This window comes from Hyperolius riggenbachi, chromosome 2 (genome assembly GCF_040937935.1).
Source record: "Hyperolius riggenbachi isolate aHypRig1 chromosome 2, aHypRig1.pri, whole genome shotgun sequence".
NCBI classification, from domain to species: Eukaryota; Metazoa; Chordata; class Amphibia; order Anura; family Hyperoliidae; genus Hyperolius; species Hyperolius riggenbachi.
In genome coordinates this window covers 53430273-53453558 of record NC_090647.1, presented here as the reverse complement: position 1 = coordinate 53453558, position 23286 = coordinate 53430273, and the positions used below count along the sequence as shown (strand labels likewise).

General features: G+C 46.5%; 1 protein-coding gene across 7 annotated transcripts in view; it reads right to left on the bottom strand.

The window, feature by feature from the left end:
• The window catches only part of FAT3 (FAT atypical cadherin 3), an 863405-nt gene that overhangs the window by 808342 nt on the left and 31777 nt on the right, over positions 1-23286 (bottom strand). For 6 of the 7 annotated variants that reach the window (XM_068266797.1, XM_068266801.1, XM_068266802.1 and 3 more), the window contains exon 1: positions 20028-20087. The exons of the other annotated variant lie outside the window; for it this stretch is intronic. The gene's annotated coding sequence lies outside the window, so the exon portion shown is untranslated. Of the gene's footprint in view, positions 1-20027; positions 20088-23286 lie in introns of those variants that run through there. 7 annotated transcript variants of the gene reach the window in all.

Genomic DNA, 23286 nt, shown 5'->3' with positions numbered 1-23286 from the left:
TACAGGGTTGCAACCACTAGGGTGCAGTCCTCAAGCGACCAGGAACATTAGGAAGCCTTGCCCACTTCTTACTGTTTTACATACTAGCTTGAGACAGGATTCGAACCTTGGTCAAAGGCTCAAACCCTACATCAAAGGCAGCAGCCTTACCAGTATGGTATCCAGCTAACCTTAGGCGATAAGGGATACACTAGCGATACAGGAATGTGCATAGTGGGGCTTAGCAGTGCTTCATCAGGCCTGATGGTGGTGTGATTTGTAGCCAAGAAGGATAAACAGACAGTTTAACCAGTTATTGTAATGGCCACAGAATATCTACCCCCCTTGAGACTTCATCATAGCTTGAAGGGCGGAGATATACTGGTAAGTACCTTGCCACAATCGCCCACACCGCACTCCCATGTGCGTTCTCATCGCCGGTGGTTAATATACTGATCATTGAATGGGAACATGCTCCCATTCACCAATCAAAGAGCCTGTAACAAAAGACCACAACATCAACGAGATGCCGCAGGTCATTCTCCAACAGCATACACATCACTTCCTATTCACAGTACACAGGAATACAGTGTGTGCGTTTGTGGGGGGAAGGGGGGGGGGATACATCCCAGTTAATAAACCTCTTTATCCCCTCCCCTCCTCCCATGGTTACCAAATTAAACACTTGTTAAAAAAAAAAAATGTAATTTAAAGGAAATCTGAAGTCTATTTAAAAAAATGAATTGAACTTTCCTGGGGCTTCTTGCAGCCCCTGGAGTCCTCCTATGCCCACAATGCTGGCCCGAGTCCCTCCGGGCCAGCAGCAGCGATCTCCACAAAGCCGGCCTGCCACGAGTCTCCTTATGGCACTTCCACTGTTAGGCAAAAATAGCTACTGCGCATGCGCAGAGTGCTCCAGGCCACAGGAGCGCGATCAGGGTGAGTGCGGCTTAGGGCCGCACATGTGCAGCAGCTTCGACTGGCAGCGACCGGGCAGCTTTGTGGGGGTTCCAGGGGACTTTGTGGAGGTCCCAAGCTAGTTCTCACTCATTTTATTTTTAGACGTTAAGTCTCCCTTTAAAATAATACAGTGTTTAACATTTTTTAAAAAGTTTTTCTTGCGAAAACGCATATTTCCGAGGAGAAAAATTCAAGGCAGGCATAAAAGTGAATTTGGGTGGGAAAACGACTTTCGTAAAAATGCGAGTTCATTCGCTTCGTTTTAAAAACACCAATCCGGTTTGCTGGATTCATTAAGTCCCCCGACCTAAGTCAAGCATCCCTTTATCCTTTTCGGAAAACCATAAAAACCGGACCCCAGCTTGCAGAATTTTTACACTGATTGCAAAAGGACATCTCGTATAATGAAAGCGCGCTTATAATTTCTTTTCTTTCCCTGTGATGTGACCCTTAAAAGACATTCTGCTTACAGGCAGATATTTCAATAGTAATTCACCCATACTGTCCTGAGCTTAATAGAATCCTATCAATTCCATCTTCCCCATCTCCACCTGGGTCTATTGTCTTTATCCCCCTTCCTGTATTATAAAGCATTTCTCCCCTCTCCTCACCATGCCCTCTGTCTCACCTACAGCCCCTTCCCTGCCGCTTGTCCTGTGGTTGCCCTGCTACAGTTCACTCCTTCCAATCCCAGGAACATAAATTCTAGCCCCGGTCCAGCCCCGCCCTGTCAGTTGACTTAGCGGTCTGACCTTGGGCTCCCCTCTCTTGTTGTTCCTCTCATCTCTCTTCCTCAGACTCTACCCTCTGCTGAACCTCATACATCAAGCAGCAGCCCCTGAAGATAGGGGTGGCCACCCTGTACAGTGCAGGGGACAATCACCTTCGGAAAAACTTTTTATTAGGTATGACGTAAGGTGGCCATACACTGGTCGATTTGCCATCAGATCGACCAACAGATAGATCCCTCTCTGATCGAATTTGATCAGAGAGGGAACGTATGGCTGCCTTTACTGCAAACAGATTGTGAACCGATTTCACCATGAAATCAATTCACCATCTGTGGAGCTGCCACCCCCCCCCCCCCCCCCCTGCATACATTACCTGATTCAGCAGGCGCGAGTCCCCCGGTCTCCGCTGTCTTCTTCTCTGCTCTGGGCTCCAGCTTCACTTTACTTCCTGTCCGGGGAAGTTTAAACAGTAGAGGGCGCTCTACTGTTTAAACTTCCTGTCCGGACAGGAAGAAGTGAAGCCTGCCGGAGCCCAGCGGAGAAGGAGCAGTGGGGACAGAGGGGATACATGCCGGCCGGATCAGGTAATGTATTGCCGCTAGTGTCGGTCGTCGGACATTCGAACGCCACTATTGATGCACTCCCGACCCACCGGTGATTGAACGAAATCTTCCGCACGGACGGATCGACGGGAATGATTAATTTCAGATGGAAATCGATCGTTCGGTCAGCGTTGGCGCAACGATTTCACAGCAGATTTGATCAGTGATCGAAGCTGCTGTATATCGGCGGGAAAAGCGTTAGGTGTATGGGCCCCTTTAGGCTCCCTGCACACGATTCCGATTTTTAATCGTTTTTTACATCCGATTCCGATTTACAATCGTTACTGCATGCTGCATTTTTTTATCCATTGTTCTGTTGATTGCTTTCAGGGAAAATCGGAATTGCAAATCGGAAACGGAATCGCAAAATAGATTTACAGTGTGCAGTGAGCCTTAAACAGTCTGTATGCAGGTTGGATTATTGTGGCTCTGTACAATTAACAAGCGGACACATTATTGCATTCCTGCGGTTCTGGAGGTGTGTTTAGCTCACAGGGAGAACAAAGGAGGATTTGCATATTCAGCAGTGATGCATTGTGGGAGAGATCATATGCTCCCTCCAATCTGCATAAATCGCAAATACCTTTCTTTTTTAAAGAGAACCTGTATCAAAAAAAGTTCCCGTGGGGTACGCACCTCGGGAGGGGGAAGCCTCAGGGTCCCAATGAGGCTTCCCCCATCCCTGTAGCTGCAGGCAGTACCAGCGCTGGCTCCCCCGGAGTGTTCCGGAATCCTCCCTCGACAAGCCTGACAAGCGCGGATTTATTTACCTTTCCTGGCTCCAGTGGGGGTGCTGTTGCGCTCTCCGCCTCGGCGATAGGCAAAAATAGCCAATCTCCGTTGGGTCCGCTCTACTGCGCAGGCGCTGGAGACTTGCGCCTGCGCAGTAGAGCGGCCTGACAGTGATAGGCTATTTTCGCCTATCTCTGAGCAGAGAGCGGATACTGCGCCTGCGCTGGAGCCGGGAAGGTAAATATTTACATCCCCGCTGTTCGGAGGAGCTTTATCGCTGCCGCCGTGGGACAGATGAGGATGGGGAAGCCTCAATAGGATCCGGAGGCTTCCCCCACCCGAGGTAAGTACCCCCCAGGGGAGGGTTTTCTCATTACAGGCGTTCTTTAAGGCAGCAAAGTTTGCATAGCATTTTAGTAAGAGGGCTTTTTGGTCCGTGGTAGAGCTTTACACACTCCAATGAGTTCTGGTTCACCATGAGCTTGCTGGGTGGTGCGTAATGCTGGGAATACACCATGAGTTTTTTTGGGCAGTAGATGACTCCATAGATAATTTCCAACAGGTCCAATCTGATATCAATAGTTTTTCTCATAGAAGTGAATGTAAATCGATCAGAAAAATGATCGGAAAATCGATCGGCCAGTAAATCTGCCAAAAAAAAACTCATCGTGTATTTCCAGCATAACTGAGCATCTCAAAAAGTACAACAAAAAAATGTCATGCTCCACTAAAGACAACAACACATTTGTAAAATGCTTTTCTCCCGTAGGACCGAAACTGCATACGCTTGTCTCAGATCAGTACACAGTGATGTGTAGAGGGGGAAAGTTATTGGATCAGTTTGATTTAAATGTGTCCAAGGTTGGAGCTGTCTTGATTAAGTTTGGTAAGGCATACTGCAGGGTAGGGGCAGCATGACAGAAAGCTCTAGCTCCAAAGGTTTTTAGTTGGACTCTGGGGGTGGTCAAGTTATTGGATCCTGTTGATCTAAAGTTGTGGGTGGTGTGAATCAGTTGCAACAAATCCTTCAGGTATCCAGGGCCTAGGTCATGTAGAGATTTGAATGTTAGCATGCCAATTTTGAAAAGGGTTCTCCATTTTATGGGTAGCCAGTGGAGAGAGTAAAGGATTGGTGTTGTGTGGAAATGGCGGGGTTGGTTTGACAACAGTCTTGCGGCAGCATTCTGTACTAGCTGCAGGCAGTGAAGGTCTTTTTGGAAGACCTGCACAGAGGGCAGTGCAGTAGTCCAGCCCTGATGTGATGAAGGCATGTACTAGCGTTGGAAGATCCTCTGAAGGAATGAAGTGCTTAATTTTTGCAATAATCCCTAGGTGAAAGAAGGAGTGTTTCACCACAACACTAAAGAGCAGGAAGGAGCTAGTAAAAGGAAACCATAGGAATGGGATTTATTAATGGAAATCTACAGCAATGCAAAGGGAAGCATGGGGAGATGGACTGTGAAAAGTTAAAGGGACTCCGAGCAGTGCAGAAACTATGGAAAGATGCATATCATTTTAAAGCTCTCTTTCTCCTCTTTCCAATGATATATAAACCGCCACCCTACGCCTTTTAGTTTTCGCCATTTTCGCGATTGAAATTGCCGCGGCCGCGATTTCGATCGCGAAAATACAGAAAACGAAAAGGCGTAGGGCAACGATTTAGGTGTCGTCAGAAAGAGGAGAAAGAGAGCTTTAAAATGATATCCATCTTTCCATAGTTATATTGTATTACACAGGGCGACTTTTTGTCAAAGTCAGCAGCTGCATTCAGCAGAATGGAGCTGCTGACACTCTGGAAAGTGTCGTCCTGTGTAATACAATATAACTATGGCTTGATGGATATCATTTTAAAGCTCTCTTTCTCCTCTTTCTGACGACACCTAAATCGTTGCCCTACGCCTTTTAGTTTTCTCTATTTTTGCGATCGAAATCGCGGCCGCGGCAATTTCAATCGCGAAAATAGCGAAAACTAAAAGACGTAGGGTGGTGGTTTATATATCATTGGAAAGAGGAGAAAGAGAGCTTTAAAATGATGTGCATCTTTCCATAGTTTCTGCACTGCTCGGAGTCCCTTTAAAGTACCTGCAGGACAGATTTCCTGCAAAGCCTGCGGCTTATAGGAGCTGTTAACCAAGGCGTGAGGTTGGAGATGGAAGTGGAAAGGCTGCCGTCTATGGAAGGACCAGGCAGCAAACCAACAACGAAGGCTATAAATCAGGTGTCGGGAAGGTAGAGTTACATATACAGAACAGTAGGAACAGCGGTAAGGCAGCAGATGTGGCGTACTCGGCCGATTCTCGAGATATTTCATGCCTGTGGTGTATGGGCAGCAGACAAATCTCTCTCTCTCTGATCAAATTCGATCAGAGAGAGAGAGAGGGGGGGGGGGGGGGGGGGGGAATAAGCGACGACAGGGGCCGTAGTTTGTGCAACAACATCACCCCAGCACCCCGATTTGGAGTGTATAGGTAGGTAGGTAGCCAGGTATAGGTGCTCCCTGTATAGGTTATCTAAGTATAGTTGCTCCCAGTATAGGTAGCCATTATGGTTGTCCCAGTATAGGTTATCTAGGTAGGTGCCTCCAGTATAGGTAGCCAGTATAGTTACCCACAAAATAGGTCAGCTAGGTAGGTGCCTCCAGTATAGGTTGCCATTATAGTTGCCCCAGTATAGGTCAGCTAGGTAGGGGCCTCCAGTATAGTTGCACCCAGTATAGGTTAGCTAGGTAGGGGCCTCCAGTATAGGTAGCCAGAATAGTTTCATCCAGTATAGGATAGCAAGGTAGGGGCCTCCAGAATAGGTAGCCAGGCAGCAGTGGTGCAGCAGCAGGGAGAGCAGGCATAGTACACTCACCTTCCGCAAACCCCACAGGCTCATTCTACTTCCTCTCCCCGACCCAAGCTCAGCTACTGGAGCAATGAAGGAGGCAGGCCAAGCGCAGCAATGGCGGGGGAGGGACTGGAGGCTTTCTGGGTAGCGCGATCACCGTGCACGCTACACGGCAAACAGCCGCGGCTGCCAGTGAAGTTAGTTACAGCTGCGGCTGCACTACAGTGAGGCAGGGGAACGCGGCCTGGCACAACATGTCCTGCGGCCCGGTATTGGGCAGTGGGCGGGTGGTTGGGGACCCCTGTTGTAGAAGACAAAGAAAAAAAGCTCTTAAATTAACCCCCCCCCCCCCCCAAAAAAAAAGAAAAAACACTAAACAAAAAGAGTTGTAAGTAAAAAATGAATGCTAAAATCCAAACCAAAAAGGTACAGAAAATAAAAAAACATAATTTGCCTTTATTTCCACTGTTATATACAGTATAGCCAACAAACCAGACGCACAAGAAGAGAGCATAAAGTCATCACATGCCATCATACAAGAGAATTACCGTAACTGTACTAGGCTTCCCCCCATAGATAAACAATCGCATTGTACAGAGATGAATCAGTCCTTTCTGTCGAAGGCTGCTCAGTTTGTTTTGCTGACGAACGGCAAATTTTTAATTGCCAGCTGCTAACTGGAATCCTCTCCAGCCATTAACATTCCCTAAGATAATAACTTCCCATTCTGCGATGCCACATTGACTCGCCTTGAAACTGTTTTCAAAGTTTACCTCTCATTAAAATGCGACGCACGTCCCCAACGCAGCGGCGCAGCGAGCGCGGATACAGACAATAGAAGGCTGAGGACAGCAAACTCCCCAGAATTCATTTTCCCAATCGCTCCGGTTCCGCTATCCTCGCATCTCAAAAGGGGATTTTTATTTTTTTCCTTGACAAGTGCGCATCATAGTCTGGCATCGAGCCCTTGACAGTAAGTTCTGTTTAGCTTCTTTTAGCTGTATATTGCAAAGTCAAAGTAAGTGAAATGACAAAGGCTGACATACTATCAGAAGCTTTTGGAGTTACGCTATTAAGTGAACTGAGGATTTTTCCATAAATCCTTTCAAGGTTAAATTCAGCACATCGTTGCTTCCAAATATATTGGCTCTGATCGCTCCTGCAAGTGGTGTGTACATAACTATTGCCCCATGTGCTTTAAAGGGTACCTGAGAGGAAAGACATCTCAGATACCATACTTACCTAGGGCTTCCTCAAGCGCCCTTGAGGCCGCACAGTCCCTCACCACCTCCCTGGGTGGCTCCTATCCCCCGCAATACAGCCTCCGAAAGCCAGGCCAAGCCGTGCTCCCGTGGCTGGTTGCTTTCTGCGCTTGCGCAGTACTACTGTGAATGCGCAAAACGCTCCCAGGGACAGGAGCGCGACAGGGCAGCGCGCCTAGCTGCGCATTCACACCGACTCGGCCAGGCTACCAGGTCGTACTGCAAGGGACCGGAGACACCTGGGGAGACATTGAGGGACGAGCGGCCTCAAGGGGGCTTAAAGGATACCCGGAGTGACATGTGACACGATGAGATAGACGTGTATGTACAGTGCCTACCACACAAATAGCTGTGCGGTGTTCCTTTTTTACTTTCTCTGCCTCAAAGAGTTAAATATCAGGTTTGTAAGTGGCTGACTCAGTCCTGACTCAGACAGGAAGTGACTTAAGTGTGACCCTCACTGATAAGAAATTCCCCTTTTTATCGCTTTCTTCTGCTTCTGTCAGAAGCAGTTTTCTGCTAGGAAAGTGTGTTATAGTTGGAATTTCTTATCAGTGAGGGTCACACTGTAGTCACTTCCTGTCTGAGTCAGGACTGAGTTAACCACTTACATACCTGATATTTAACTCTTTCAGGGAGAGAAAGAAAAAAAAGGAACAGCATAGTTACAGTATTTGTGTGCTAGGCACTGTACATACCCATGTCTATCTCATCATGTCACTTTGGGTATCCTTTAAAGAACAAGTGACACCCATGCTAACCTAGAAATAAAAAACACATATAAAAGTGGATACATACTAGTTCTACTTACATAACAGATGCATTGCACTGTCCATGTTAGGATTCCTGTGAATTTTACAAAGGAAAGGCAGAGAATCCTATTCTAGACAGTTTCCATCTTGTGGTTACCTTTGACCTCCTGACATTTCCTCCCTCACACTTTTTTCCCCCCTCTTGCTAATTGTGTATTCATTATCCATCCTCCTCCCAGAGTCTTCAGACACTCCCACTGAGGTCTATACTAGGAAGTGCACTGTCTTATGTCATAAGAAGAAGGAGAAAATAAAGGGAAGAGGAGGAATATATTATAGATAAAAAGACACCCCCCCCCCCCCCGCCCAGCATGCAACTGTTTGGCAATGGCAATTAAAGGGCCAGTGTTCCTAAGATATGTGATAACGCCAGACCGTAACAGCTGAAAAAGTTTTGAATGCAGGATCAGCATCTTTATCACTTAATACACTCAGACTAGTTGCTGTTGAAATTTGATGTTTATGGTGACAATGCCACTTTAAGGAAGCGACAGATAAGTATAGAACCTGAGATGGCTTTCATCTCAGGTTCACTTTAAGGGATCACTACACTTTGAAACATTTCTGTACGGAACACTGGAAGTGCTAAAAAAAAATACGATTGGCTAGTGCTTTAGTAGGCATTGACTAGTGGGAAATGATTGCTTTCGGCAGCTACTGACTGGTGCTTTAACAGATGCCGACTGATGCTTTGCAGCTATTACTGGATAGCGAACAAAAAACGTTTAACAGGCACTGACTAATGCTTTACAAACGGATTGGTGCTTTTAATTTTCTACTACACAAAAAAACAAAAAAAAATATTGTAGCAGAACAGCATTCAAGCAGTTAAACACAGCACTTTGTTCTTCAGTGTAAAGCTCCTTGCTACAGTGGGCAGCTTCTGGCCACATCCACAGAGGTGATAACATTCTCTTTTGTTTACATTCCTTTGTCAGATACATTTAGTAACTAGCAAACTCCTGAAACTGAGCTTTACTTAGCTGAGAAGCAGAAAGAGCTAAAGTAAAATCGATTTTAATATATAAATATAGCAGCTATGCAATAAATTGCAATGGCAGCTTTCAGAGCAGATAAACTGTACTTTGGAAATTTGTAATTTGTAGACAGACAGAGCTGAAGTCGGAGCAATTTTGGGTACCTGGAGTCAGAGAGTCGGGAGTCGGTGATTTTTGTACCAATTCCACAGCCCTGGTAAGTATTAGACTAAGGAGTCGGAGTCGAGGCAATTTTGAGCACCTGGAGTCGGAGTTGGAGTCGGTGGTTTCATGAACTAAGGAGTTGGAGTTGGATGATTTTGGTACCAGCTCCACAACCCTGGTGCACAAACCAAATATGATAACTGTACAGGTAATATAAAATAGGAAAACACCTTTTTATTGAATGTTATGTCAGAGTTGTATCCCACTAAAGGTGCAGGCGCAGAATGGTCCTGGCAAGAGGAATGTGATTAAGGAGGAGGGCAGCCAGGTCTGCGCATGCGCAGTAGTCCACAACTACTGGGGCTGACAGCGGCAGAAAGGAGGGGACCAGACAGACACTGAGGAAGACTGATGGGACTACATGCTGCTGAAAGACGCCCCCATAATCCTATTATACCCCAGTCTCAGGTTTACTTTAATGATGCTAAAATTTTATGGATATCTTGTGAATCAACCTCAATGTATCCAGGCCTAGAATCTCTTTATACATACACACAATTTGAATTTTCTAGCAGAAGTAAGTATATCGGTACCTCCCCCCACCCTAACATAAGAAGGGTCTTAGGCCTAATCACAAGTGTGACCTTGACAACAACACCAACGGTGCCTCAACAGCTGGAGGGTCTTTGGCTGGCTTGAATTTGCTTCATTGGCATATTCTGCAAACACCGTAACGCTGGAAATCAGTTTGGTTTCCCTCCATTGTGCGCCGGGCTTATTATGCAGGAGAATGCGCTCGGATTAATCGCGGGTTGTAGGCGCTACGGGGCAGAGATCCCTCTCCTCAGCGCCGTCCTTTTCTCCTGTCCTCCTCATTATTCATGTGTTTCTGTGCGCGCATACATTGTGCTGAGATGCTATGTACACTGCCGTGACTAGATTAATCACTGCTCGGGTCCCACTGGGAATGCTGGGATATTTGTAGGAAGCTCAACTCCCTCGACTATAAGCTGAAGAATATTTTGTTTATCTGTATGAACACATGAAAATACTCGCGTTTGTTTCTGCGTTTGTTTATTCTTTTTTTACAATGTACTTTAATTAAAGAAGAAAGCCAATGTAGTGCTGAAAACTGCATTTATATAGAAACTGTCGTGAAAATAACAATGAATTAAAAAAAATTGCTTATTTTTTACAATGTTCATTAATTGATTATTTAGTCAGTGTTTGCCAATTGTAAAATCTTTCCTCTCCCCAATTTACATTCTGAAACGTATCACTGCTGGTGACCTCTTTAGTTCTGCCAGGTGATCTGTGCGGTATGTTTGTTACTGAGAATTCTATGCACACAGGGAGATATTGCTTGCTTGGCAGATGGAGAAAGCAGTTATTTCCCACAATGCAATTAGGTTTACAGACAGCAAACTGTTAGGACCTTGGTCATGACATTACACTGTAGGAGGGGTTTCACCACAATATCAGCCTATACAGACTCTTCCCTCCCCCCCCCCCCCCCCCTCCAATCTATTCAAGAAAAGGTAAAGATTTCTCATAAGTAAGGGGGCATCAGCTACAGATACTCCCAAACTGTCACCAGCAGTGATACATTTCAGAAAGTAAATCAGGGAGAGGAAAGATTGGGATTAAAGAAAACCTGTACTGAAAAATGTTCCCCTGGGGGGTACTCACCTCAGTAGGGGGAAGCCTCTGGACCCTATCGAGGCTTCCCCCGTCCTCCTGCGTCCCACGGTGGTCTCGCTGCAGCCCCCGGAACGCACAGGCGACAAATCCGACACCCTGTTCAATATTTACCTTTCCAGGCTCCGGCGGGGGCGCTGTTGCGGCTCTTCTGACGGAGATGAGCAAAAATAGCCGATCTCCGTCGGGTCCGCTCTACTGCGCATGAGACTTGCGCCTGCGCAGTAGAGCGGCCCGACGGATATCGGCTACTTTCGCCTATCTCCGTGGGAAGAGCGGATACTGCGCCTGCGCTGGAGCCCAAGAGGTAAATATACATCATCGCCGCCGCTCCAGGATAATTTTTGCCACCGCCGTGGGACCGAGGAGGACGAGGGAAGCCTCAATAGGATATGGAGGCTTCCCCCACCCGAGGCAAGTATACCGCAGGGGAGGTTTTTTCATTACAGATTTTCTTTAAGTCCAATCCTTGGTACCTGTGTAATTACTGAAAACAAATATCATCCAGAAAAAGCCTCATTTGTGGAAACAAAAAGATATACAGTGGATACTTTAGGTGTGAAAAGCAGTGATAAAGTTATGGCCAAATGTATAGGAGTAGCACTGACAGGAAAATGGCTCTGGGCGGTAAGGGTAAAATAGCCTGTGGGGTTAAGTGGTTCAATGAGCTCTGGATACACTTGAAGGCATGTTTGATTCGCGACCCTGGCATCCGTTTATTAAAGCATTTGCATCATTGTATGTAAATTTTACATCTCGACTATAATTAGAGATACTTCATTAGATAAACAAATAAGGGGCTTTAAGCATTTGCTGAACAAAGAGAAACCATAACCAAAAATTGAACTTCATCCCAATCAGTAGCTGATACCCCCTTTACCATGAGAAATCTTTTCCTTTTCTCAAACGGATCATCAGGGGGCTCTGTATGGCTGATCTTGTGGTGAAACCCCTCCCACAGTGTGATGTCAGGACAGTTTCCTGGCTGTGAACCTCATTGCATTTTGGGAAATAGCTGTTTACAGCGGTTTCCAACTGCCAAAAAAGCAAGCAGCGTCTCCTTCCACTGGCATCACCTACCAGCAGTAAAAATGTCACCATGTGATAAAAGTCAGAATGTAAAATCAGGGAGAGGAAAGATTTTACAAACACTGACAATCACTTATATATAACTTGATGATTACATTATTTTCACTGGAGTTCCTCTTTACTGGTGAGCTATAAAATCATGTGACATAACTGTTGCCTAAGGCAATTGCTGTTTTCACCTGACAGGCTGACAGGGTTGAAAAAAAAAAACTCGCCTGGGTGATTTAATCTCCAAGCAAGGTCCTTTTCCCATATGCAATTGCTGGTTTTATATCGCTTCCCAGAAAACAGGAAGGTAAATGAGCGAGAAATGATCACCTGCTTGAAGCTGGTGAGAAGTACCTATTGGTCATTTGCCGACAGTTATATGTCAGCTGTGAAATGAAATAAAACATTTTAAAATAAAATGGCAATCTGCCATTAACAATGAAGTAAAGAAGGACGACTTTAGTGATTAACCTCCTGGGCGTTACGGACGGGCTCAGTTCGTCCAGTAACGCCGCGGTGTATTGCTCAGCCCCTGGTGGACCGATTTGCACAATTTTTTTTTCAAACACGCAGCACTTTGCTAGCTGTGTGTTTGTTGCGATCGCGGCCGATCTACCGCGAAAGAGGCCCCCCCCCCTGAAGACCCCTTGCGCAGCCTGGCCAATCACCGCCAGGCTGCGTTATGGGGTGGATAGGGACTCCCCGACGTCACAACGTCGATGACGTCATCGTGATCGTCGCCATTGCGGCGCGGGAAGTGCATACAGGAAATCCCGTTCAGAATGGGATTTCCTGTTGGGTATTTGCGCCGGCGTCGATCCGAGGGGTGGGTGGGAAAGCGAAGGGAGGGGGGAAGCATGTAGCTAGCGCTAGACTAGCAACATGTTAAAAAAAAAAAATTGCTTCAAAAAAAACTCTCCCGCGGCCGTGCGCCGCAATAAATCAGAACGCCAGGGAGGTTAATAGCAATAGCCCCCCTATATGCTAGCGTCACCAAATGTATATGAAAATTTGCATAAAAACGTGAAAATGTACATATGGAAAAACGTAGGAGATTACATTTCACATAAAAGACGAGAACAGAAAACTCCAGTAGTTACTCAACAACTGTATCCCTTCTTGTTACATCTCTGAATAATGTGTTGCCCTTGCTTATAACAGGCTTTGACTAACTGCCAAAAACAACATCACCTGACAGGCGTGCGCATCATGGAGGAGGCTTAAAGGGGCACTATCGCAAATAAATGTAAAAATGTAAAATACAAGTAAACATACAAATAAGAAGTACAAAATTTCCAGGGTAAAATAAGCCATAAATTGCTTTTTTCCTATGTTGCTGTCATTTACAGTAGGTAGTAGAAATCTGACATTACCGACAAGTTTTGGACTAGTCCATCTCTTCATGGGGGATTCTCAGCATGGTTTTTATTCTTTATAAAGACACTCCCTGAAAAGGATTTATACAAAGATGCTGGCCAGCCTCCCTGCTCACTGCACTCTTTGGTAGTTAGACTGAGCAACTGCCATTCACTGCGTTTGAAAATAACGAAAATCCTGAGAATCCCCCTGGAGGAGATAGGCTAGGCCAAAACCTGTTGGTTCTGTGAGAATTCAATTACCTACTGTAAGTGACAGCTACATAGGAGAAACGTAATTTACATCTCATTTTACTCTGGAAGAAATGCACTTTGCATTTGTATGTGTTTGCATGTATTTCAAATATGTTTTTCGTGATACTGGACCTTTAAAGTGGATCCGAGATGAACTTTTACTCATTGCATAATTGTGTTCCTTTCCTACAGTTAATAGGGCTTTCCTCAAGCCAAACACTTTTTTGTTTTTGTTTTAATACTCTAATTCCCTATAAACTAAACAAGCCACGCCCATAGGTTTTCAGAGAGCCTTGGCAGTAGCAAGGGCTCATGGGAGCTCAGTCTGGGCAGTTAAAAAAAAAAGCCGCCTCCATATCCGTCACTTCAGGTGTGCTTTACGACAGCCTAACGCCGATTGGCGTCAAGTCCTGGGGGAGCGTATTGCAGAAGATCGCGTGCGCACTCGCTTGAGTAATGGAGCAGAGCTCCGTAAACAATCTGCCATTGGCAATTGTTGCTGGCAGAATGGCCGAAACAGCTGTTTATTTACATTGTACAGCACTGCAGTGCTGTATGGGACAGCTCTGTCTCTGAGCTGTCCCCTTGATTGGCTCAAAAGATGCCTATGAGAGCCGATCACACTGGAGGGCAGGATGCTGATTAGGGAACATTTAAAGAAAAAGAAGCTTTTTTTTATTAAAAAATAATACAATTAATTTAAAAAAAAAGTTGCAGCAGCAATCAGATGCCACCAACAGAAAGCTCGGTACTTGTGTATTATCCCGTCTAGCAGGACAGCTCGTCCGTTAGACAGGCTTAAAAAGTCTGCACTGTGTTTCTTTAGCAACTGATTCATCACAGATCAGCTGCTCTGTTTGTTCTGCACGCCTAATGACTTAACGAGCTGAAAGACGTTTGTGCTGGGTGAAAGGAGAGCAATAAATCATGAGTCAATGTAAAGGTAAAAATGTAGATCTTTCAATGTTAATGATTGCTGTAATACTCTGCTCGAGACAAAATGTGTTTTCTTATAGTAGAGTATGAAATGCTTCTTTGTACACTCACAATATTACACACATATGCCCAGTAAGGATTGTGTGAGCACCAGCTAGACAGGCTGAAAAAGTCTGCACTCTGTTACCTGATCAGCTGATTCACCACAGATCAGCTGCTGCTCCCGAGCCGTTCTGCTAGAGGGGCTAATAACACAGCTTTCCTCATGACAGCGGGGCGGCCCGGGCGCTTTCATGTCTCCGTCCTTTGAGGGGGGTTTGGCGTTTGTTTTGTGTGGAAAAAAAAGGATCAAAAAGCCATCTGAAGCCCATTGAGAGGAGGGAGGAGGACGGACTTCAGAGCCTTCGTGTCAAAGGAACTGCTTTCTAGCTAAGTGGCTAATTAAGATGTGATAGAAATTCACGGGACACCCTCTCCTTTCACCCAGCACAAACGTCTTTCAGCTCGTTAAGTCATTAGGCGTGCAGAACAAACAGAGCAGCTGATCTGTGATGAATCAGCTGCTAAAGAAACACAGTGCAGACTTTTTAAGCCTGTCTAACGGACGAGCTGTCCTGCTAGACGGGATAATACACAAGTACCGAAAGCTCTGTTAGTGGCAATAAAAGGGGTGTGTGGGGGGGTTAATTTGTGTGCTGCATCGTATGGCTCTGCAGCGAGCTGTTAAAGCTTTAGAGCACTGAATTGTAAAATATAGCCTGGTCACTAGGGGGGTGTAAGCCTGTGGTTTTAACTGGTTAAAGGGGAACTGAAGTGAGAAGTATACGGATGCTGCCATATTTATTTCCTTTTAATCAATGCCAGTTGCCTGGCAGCCCTGCTGATCTGTTTCGCTGCAGTAGAGTCTGAATAACACCAGAAACAAGCATGCAGCTAATCTTGTCAGATCTCACATTAATGTCAGAAACACCTGATCTGCTGCATGCTTGTTCAGGGGCTATGGCTGAAAGTATTAGAAGCAGAGGATCAGCAGGGCTGCCAGGCAACTGGTAGTTCTTAGATGGAAATAAATACGGCAGCCCCCATCTCCCTCGCACTTCAGTTGGGCAGATTCGCAGATGGGCAGATTCGACCAAGAGACAAATCTCTCTCTGATCGACTCTGATTTGAGAGATCTGACAGCTGCAGTGTCCACACCTGGGGTATTGCACGTGGACACGTGACATCACACACACGCCCTTGTTACACCAGCAACCACGTGTGGCACGTGCATGTGAGGAAGAGTGTGGAGACGGAGCCAGCAGCAGACACCGGCAGGTAAATTCACACACTAGGCGGGGGTAAGCGCAGGGAGTTCAGACGCATTTGTCAATCACCACAATATGGGCACACAGTTACCGCCGCGCTATCGATCAATCACTTTGGCCTGACATCTTGCAGCATGTCTCCGTCCGAAATTGGTCACATCGTCAATCGGGCATGCCCTTGACAGCACCAATTATAATGATCGAATTGGATGGTTGATTGGCCGCTAAGTTGCCTGATCTATGGCCACCTTTAGGGCTCGTTCACACAAAACCGCCCTGAAAGCGCTTCCACCAAGCTATCCTATGCGCTAGTTCAGATTAGGGCGATCCGTCCTCTTTTTGCTCAGAGAAGCGCTGCCTGGAGCATTTTGGGGCGATTTTGCCTCAATGGAAGGTACAGGAGAATGCAAAACGCTTACAAAATTGCTTTGAGCAGCGATTGCGTTCACGTTTTTAAGAATAAATACATTGTATTTATTATTTTCCGGATCAAAGAGTACACTTCCTGACTGACCTCAGGAAGTGAAAAAACGGAATCGCTCTGCAAAAGAGTTTACTAAAACACTTACCAAAACCGCCCAACTCACAGAAAAAAACGCCCAACGCAAACACGATTGGAACGCAATGTGAACGAGGCCTAAGTGTATCAGCTTGCTATCTCTCGTTTGAAATTATTATTATTTTTGACTCAAAGAAATGATCCAGGCAGTTAAACTTCACATACAAGTGTCACACAGACACACGCAGACACACACACACGCAGACACACACACACACGCAGACACACACACACACACAAGCAGACACACACACAAGCAGACACACACACACACACACACAAGCAGACACACACACACACACACAAGCAGACACACACACACACAAGCAGACACACACAAGCAGACACACACACACACAAGCAGACACACACACACACAAGCAGACACACACACACACACACACACACAAGCAGACACACACACACAAGCAGACACACACACACACACAAGCAGACACACACACACACACACAAGCAGACACACACACACACACAAGCAGACACACACACACACACACAAGCAGACACACACACACAAGCAGACACACACACACAAGCAGACACACACACACAAGCAGACACACACACACAAGCAGACACACACACACAAGCAGACACACACACACAAGCAGACACACACACACAAGCAGACACACACACACGCAGACACACACACACAAGCAGACACACACACACAAGCAGACACACACACACACAAGCAGACACACACACACACAAGCAGACACACACACACACAAGCAGACACACACACACAAGCAGACACACGCACACAAGCAGACACACGCACACAAACGCACACAAGCACACACACACACACGCACACACACACGCACACAAGCACACACAGGCACACAAGCACACACATACACACACACACACACACACACACAAACACACACGCACACACACACGCACACACACACACAAACTTTCTGGCTGCACACCTTGTCTCCTTGCAACATCCGGACTCCGCATTCCTCTGCTGGCAAAAATATGCTAAACATCTTAATGATTTTATGTGCGGCTTCCATGTGAGGGATTTGCAAGATCGCCTAGCAGATACTCGCAGTCTCTATCCCATTTACTGCACAGCGGCACAAGCTGTGACTAGCTCTGCAGTGTGTGAGTGCCTGCCACTCTCTGTAATTAGGCAGATCAGGGGAGATGAATTGACAAAATAACATAAAATGACATGTTGTTAGATGCCACTTGAACAAATAAGACTAGAAAAAAAAAATCTTAAAGGACAACTGTAATGAGTGGGGCATGAGATGGATTATGGAGGCTGCCATATGCATTTCCCTTTAAAGGAGAACTGTAGTGAGAATTATATGGAGGCTGCCATATTTATATCCTTTTAAGCAATACCAGTTGCCTGGCAGCCCTGCTGATCTATTTGGCTGAAGTAGTGGCTGAATCACACCAGAAACAAGCATGCAGCTTGTCATATCTGTCAAAATTGTCAGAAAAACCTGATCTGCTGCATGCTTGTTCAGGGCCTATGGCTGAAAGTATTAGAGGCAGAGGATCTGCAGGTTAGCCAGGCAACTGGTATTGCTTAAATGGAAATAAATATGGCAGCCTCCATATACCTCTCACTACAGTTCTCCTTTAAGCAATACCAGTTGCCTGGCTATGCCTCTAATACTTTTAGCCATAGCCCCTGAACAAGCATGCAGCAGATCGTGTGTTTCTGACATTATTGTCAGATCTGACAAGATTATCTGCATGCTTGTTCCTGATATGATTCAGACAAACTGCAGCCTAATAGATCTGCAGGGCTGCCAGGCAACTGGTATTGCTTTGAGTCCTATGGGAGAAAAGCGCTATAGAAATGTTATGGTATTGTATTGTATTAAATAAACATGACATTCTCCATATTCCTCTCCTTACAGCTGTCATTTAAATTGTACCCACTAGACAGTCAGTAAGATGCTAACGATTCTGGCTTGCTTGCAAATTGTATGCATTTTTTTGCACTTCTGGCTGATTTTGATTGGAATGCAATTTGCATTAAACTTTGCAAGCAAGTCAGAGTTATTTTCATCTCATTGACCATCACTAGCATTCACCAACAAATAAAGGTGACCATACATCAGGCAACTTGGTGGCCGATCGACAATATGATTCAATAATTATTATCGAATCAAATGAAAATCGGTGCCGCAGAGAGCATGCCTAATCGACGATGCGACCAATTTTAGGCCGAACATCTACTTGTCCAACATGCTGCAAGATGCAAGGCCAACTTGCTCAGGGTACGCAGCAGTAATGGCGTGCGATATTGGGACCCCCAGCGCGAACACTAGGAATCCAGCGCTGGAGACTTGGGCGCAGCAGCGCAGGAGATTTGGGCGCAGCCGGCGCCACCATAGGTCGTAATAGGAATTACGTCTATAGCGGCGCACAGTGAGTAACTTCAGTGTCGTCAGAAGGCGGTGCTGAAGTTGCTTTTAAAACAATAATTCGGCTTCCAGAAATTGCTGGAAGCCGAACTAAAATTGCTGGAAGCCAAACTATATAATTCCCCCACTATCCATGGCGGCCTGGAGGGGAAATAGTAATTAATACGGCCCGGACTTGTGCGGCAGCAGGATCAGCCATATACCGGCTGTATCCTGCGCCAAGTCTCCTGCGCCGTTCTCTTTCGTACACCCCCAGCCACATCCCCTCCCGAGTGTAAAATGTTCCCCCCTGGTGCAGTACACTTTACCTGTAGTGTCCGGTGCTGGCTCAGTCTTTATATCCATACCTCACGTGGTTGCCGGGGTAACGGGATGTCACACACACGCCCATTTATACGCCGGAAACCACATGAGGCGCGTGTATGAAGACAGGGCCAGCGCCGGACGCGGACAGGTAAAGTATACTGCTCCAGGGGGAAGATTTTACAATAGGGGAGGGACAGAATGTGGGCCGGCAAGGCGGCATCACAAGGAGAGATGTATGGGCAGCCAACAGATCTCTCTGATCAGATTCAATCTGCCCGTACATATTCTGATGTATGGCCACTTTAGCCCTGTGTGGGTGGGTGGCTGAAATATGTGGCCCCAATCCACTAAGATCATGCTGGAGATAATAAGGCAAGAGAAAACGTACCTCCATACAGTGACAGAGTTATCTTATCTCTTCATTCCTTAAAGAGGCACTTAAGTCACTTAAAAAAACAATAACTTTTACTCACCTGGGGCGTCCTTCAGCCCCCTACAGCTGATCGGTGCCCTCGCCGTGTCTCTCTGACCTGGCCGCAATAGCAGCATAGGGGGCGATATTTTGGCTGGGAACGCGAAGAATCACTCGCGTTCCAATGCCTGTCGGGTCCTGATGGCAAAACCGGAAGTGGTCGCCGGCGGGGACGGGAGGATCAGAGAGACATGGCTAGGGCACCGTTCAGCTGCAGGGGGCTGAGGGAAGCCCCTGGTGAGTAAAACTCATTTTTTTTAAGTGACTTAAGGTTCACTTTAAGTTACCTCCTCTGTAGTTATTTTGGAGTTATTTTAAGGATTGAAGAGTTAACTTTAGAGATCTCTCCTTAACTTAAAGACAGAAGAGTTAACTTTAGGTTTGCCTGAGGTAAAATGTTTCCTGAATACTACATGCCTTATCACCATGGTGATAACTCTAGAAATGATATTAAAGACAGGAGATAAGCTTAGTGAATTGAGGCGATAGTCTGGCGGTGCATTGCAGCATTACCATCAACATAGAAGCCATAAGTACAGTAAAGTCTCCTCATACAAAAAAGTATTGTTCAGTTACATCCCTCTCACCTTCCTGCTGAGTCCCACTCCAGCATCTGCACCAATCTAGAGGCGGGGCAGCAATCACATGGGGCGCACACAAACCTGCAGTCACATAACAAGTTTGGTTTACACTTGCCAGGCCTCAGGATTGGCCCGTTAGGATCATGTGACAGCACTGCGGTGATGGTATATTTATCAGCCCATGACAGAATCCTGAAAGGACAATTGAAGTGAGAAGTATATGGAGGCTGCTATGTTTATTTCCTTTTAACTACTTTAGGACCGACCTGATTGATATCTACGCCCCGTTTTGGTGGTTACCTGGCTGCCAGGGCGTAGATTTCAATCAGCCGCCATAGCACGCATCCGCTGTTTCCGTCGCTCCCACCAATCTCGCCGCTTATTCCCCGCAGCTCACTGGCTCTGCCTGTCTCTGTAACGGCAGAGCCCTGTGAGCAGGTCAGGAGCCGATTTAATTGGCTGCTGGCCCTGTCTAACAACGTAAGCCGCTCCCATTAACTTACATGGATAGGCAGGGTCAGGAGCCAATTTAAGCGGCTGCTGTCCTTCTCACAGGAACTCTGCTGTCATACAGACAGCAGAGTGGGTGGCCCAGGTTCCCGACGTGTGGCGGTCACGGCGATTACGGTGGGTATGTGCGGCGATTCGTCGTTTACCATCGGGATTCCACCGTTTCTGTACCAGCGGTCTCTGGTCCTTAAGGGGGCAGAGACTGCTGGTACGTAAGTGGTTAAACAATACCAGTTGCCTGGCCGCCCTGCTGATCTGTTTGGCTGCAGTAGTGTCTGAATCCCACCAGAAACAAGCATGCAGCTAATCTTGTCAGATTTGACAGTAATGTCAAATAACACCTGATCTGGTGCATGCTTGTTCAGGGTCTATGGCTAAAAGTATTAGAGACAGAGGATAAGCAGGGCTGTCAGGCAACTGGTATTGCTTAAAGAGACTCTGAAGTCTCAAAAAAAGTTCTTTTTATTTAATAAAAGTGTTTAACATAATAACCCTACCTAAACCGCCGCATTCCCTCCCCTCTAATCTAACTAAATCCCCCCAAACTCCCCGGGGGGCAATCCGGGCAGCGCTTCCGTGAGAGGCAGAGCTATGAGCTGCAGCTCTGCCTCTCAGTGCGTCTGTCAGCGCGGATCTCCGCCTCTCCCCCGCCCCTCTCAGTCTTCCTTCAAGGAGGGGGGGGAGGCGGAGATTCGCCAGCAGATTGACGCACATGGAGGCAGAGCTGCAACTCATAGCTTTGCATCCTAGAGCAGCAAAATCCATGACCAAGAAGAGAAAGCCGTGGATTTTGCAGGGGAGAGGTAGGGGGGAGTTAGGGGGGATTTAGATAGATTACAGCCGCGGGGATGTGGCGGTTTAATTAGGGCTATAATTGTTAAACACTTCTTAAATAAAAAGATGCTTTTTTTTGACACTTCAGTGTCTCTTTAACCCTCCTGGCAGTAACGTAGTCCGGGGTAAGCCGCGCAGGAGGATTTCTCAGGCCCTACTGGGCCTATTTGCATGACTATTTTTATTGCAATCCGATCGCTGCCGCTCTGCGCCGATTAGCTGCCGCTCGCCGCGCCGCCCCCCCCCCAGACCTCGTGCGCTGCCTGGCCAATCAGTGCCAGGCAGCGCTGAGGGGTGGTTTCGGGACTCCCTTTGACGTCACGACGGCGATGACGTCAACGTCATCCCGCCCGTCGCCCTCTAGGAAATCCCGTTCTTTGAACGGGATTTCCTGATTGCAGATCGCCGGAGACGATCAAAGCGGGTGGGGGGATGCCGCTGCCGCTACATGATTTAAAAAAAAACAAAAAAACTGCTGTGCTGCCCCCAGGTGGTTTTTAATAGACCGCCAGGAGGGTTTTAAAAGGAAATAAATATGGCAGCCTCCATATAAAAAACTCTTACCTCGGGTTCACTTCAAGGCCTGGAACCCACTAGGAACGCTTTCCCGAGCGCTTTGTGATTTGAAAAGCTCTTACTAATGTAATGCTATGGGAGTGATCACATTTTATGAAAATCCCCAATATTAGAGGCAGAGGATCAGCAGGACTGCCAGGCAACTGGTATTGCTTAAAAGAAAATAAATATGGCAGCCTCCATATAACTCTTACCTCGGGTTCACTTCAAGGCCTGGAACCCACTAGGAACGCTTTCCCGAGTGCTTTGTGATTTGAAAAGCTCTTACTAATGTAATGCTATGGGAGTGATCACATTTTATGAAAATCCCCAATATTAGAGGCAGAGGATCAGCAGGACTGCCAGGCAACTGGTATTGCTTAAAAGAAAATAAATATGGCAGCCTCCATATAACTCTCACCCTGGGTTCACTTTAAGGCCTGGAACCCACTAGGAACACTTTTCTGAGCACTTTGTGATTTGAAAAACTCTTGCTCATGTAATGCTATGGGTGTGATGCCACTGGAGCAATGTGATTTTATAAAAATCCCCCATAGCATTGCATTAGCAAGAGCTTTTTCAAATCACTAGCGATTAGAAAAGGCTGCTAGTGGGTTTCTGGCCTAAACTTGGTTTGTCCTTCTGAGAAGGTAAGACAATCTCTTACCTTAACAAGAGATGATTGTTGTTAGTCAGTGTTCTCTCCAGAATTTTTTTTCCAGCCGGGTGGCATGAAAAAGTAGTCGGGTGAAGTACGATGGGAGAATGCAGGGCTGGCGCAACTCTGCTTACAGCAAAGGAGGAGGATTAAAGGGGAACTGAAGTAAGAGGTGTATGGAGGCTGCCATATTTATTTCCTTTTAATCAATATCAATTGCCTGGCAGCCCTGCTGGGCTATTTCTCTGCAGTAGTATCTGAATAACACCAGAAATAATGCTTGTAGCCATAGACCCTGAACAAGCATGCCGAATATCAGGTGTTTCTCACATTATTGTCAGATCTGACAAGATTAGCTGCATGCTTGTTTCAGGTGTTATTCAGACACCACTGCAGCCAAATAGACCAGCGGAGCTGCCAGGCAACTGGTATTGTTTAAAAGGAAATAAATATGGCAGCCTCCATATCCCTGTTGCTTCAGCTATCCTTTAAGGGCGCCTCCACCAGTGTTTCCTAGCAGCTTTCCACAATGTTTTAGGGCTCGTTTCCACTATCGCGAATCCGCATGCGTCCAACGCATGCAGATTCGCACATGTAATGCAAGTGGATGGGCCTGTTTCCACTGTAGCGTTGTTGATGTGCGTTTTTTCAGCGGTGAAAAAACGCACAAAAGAGCCGCAGAATTCGCCTGAGAGTGGAATGCATGCG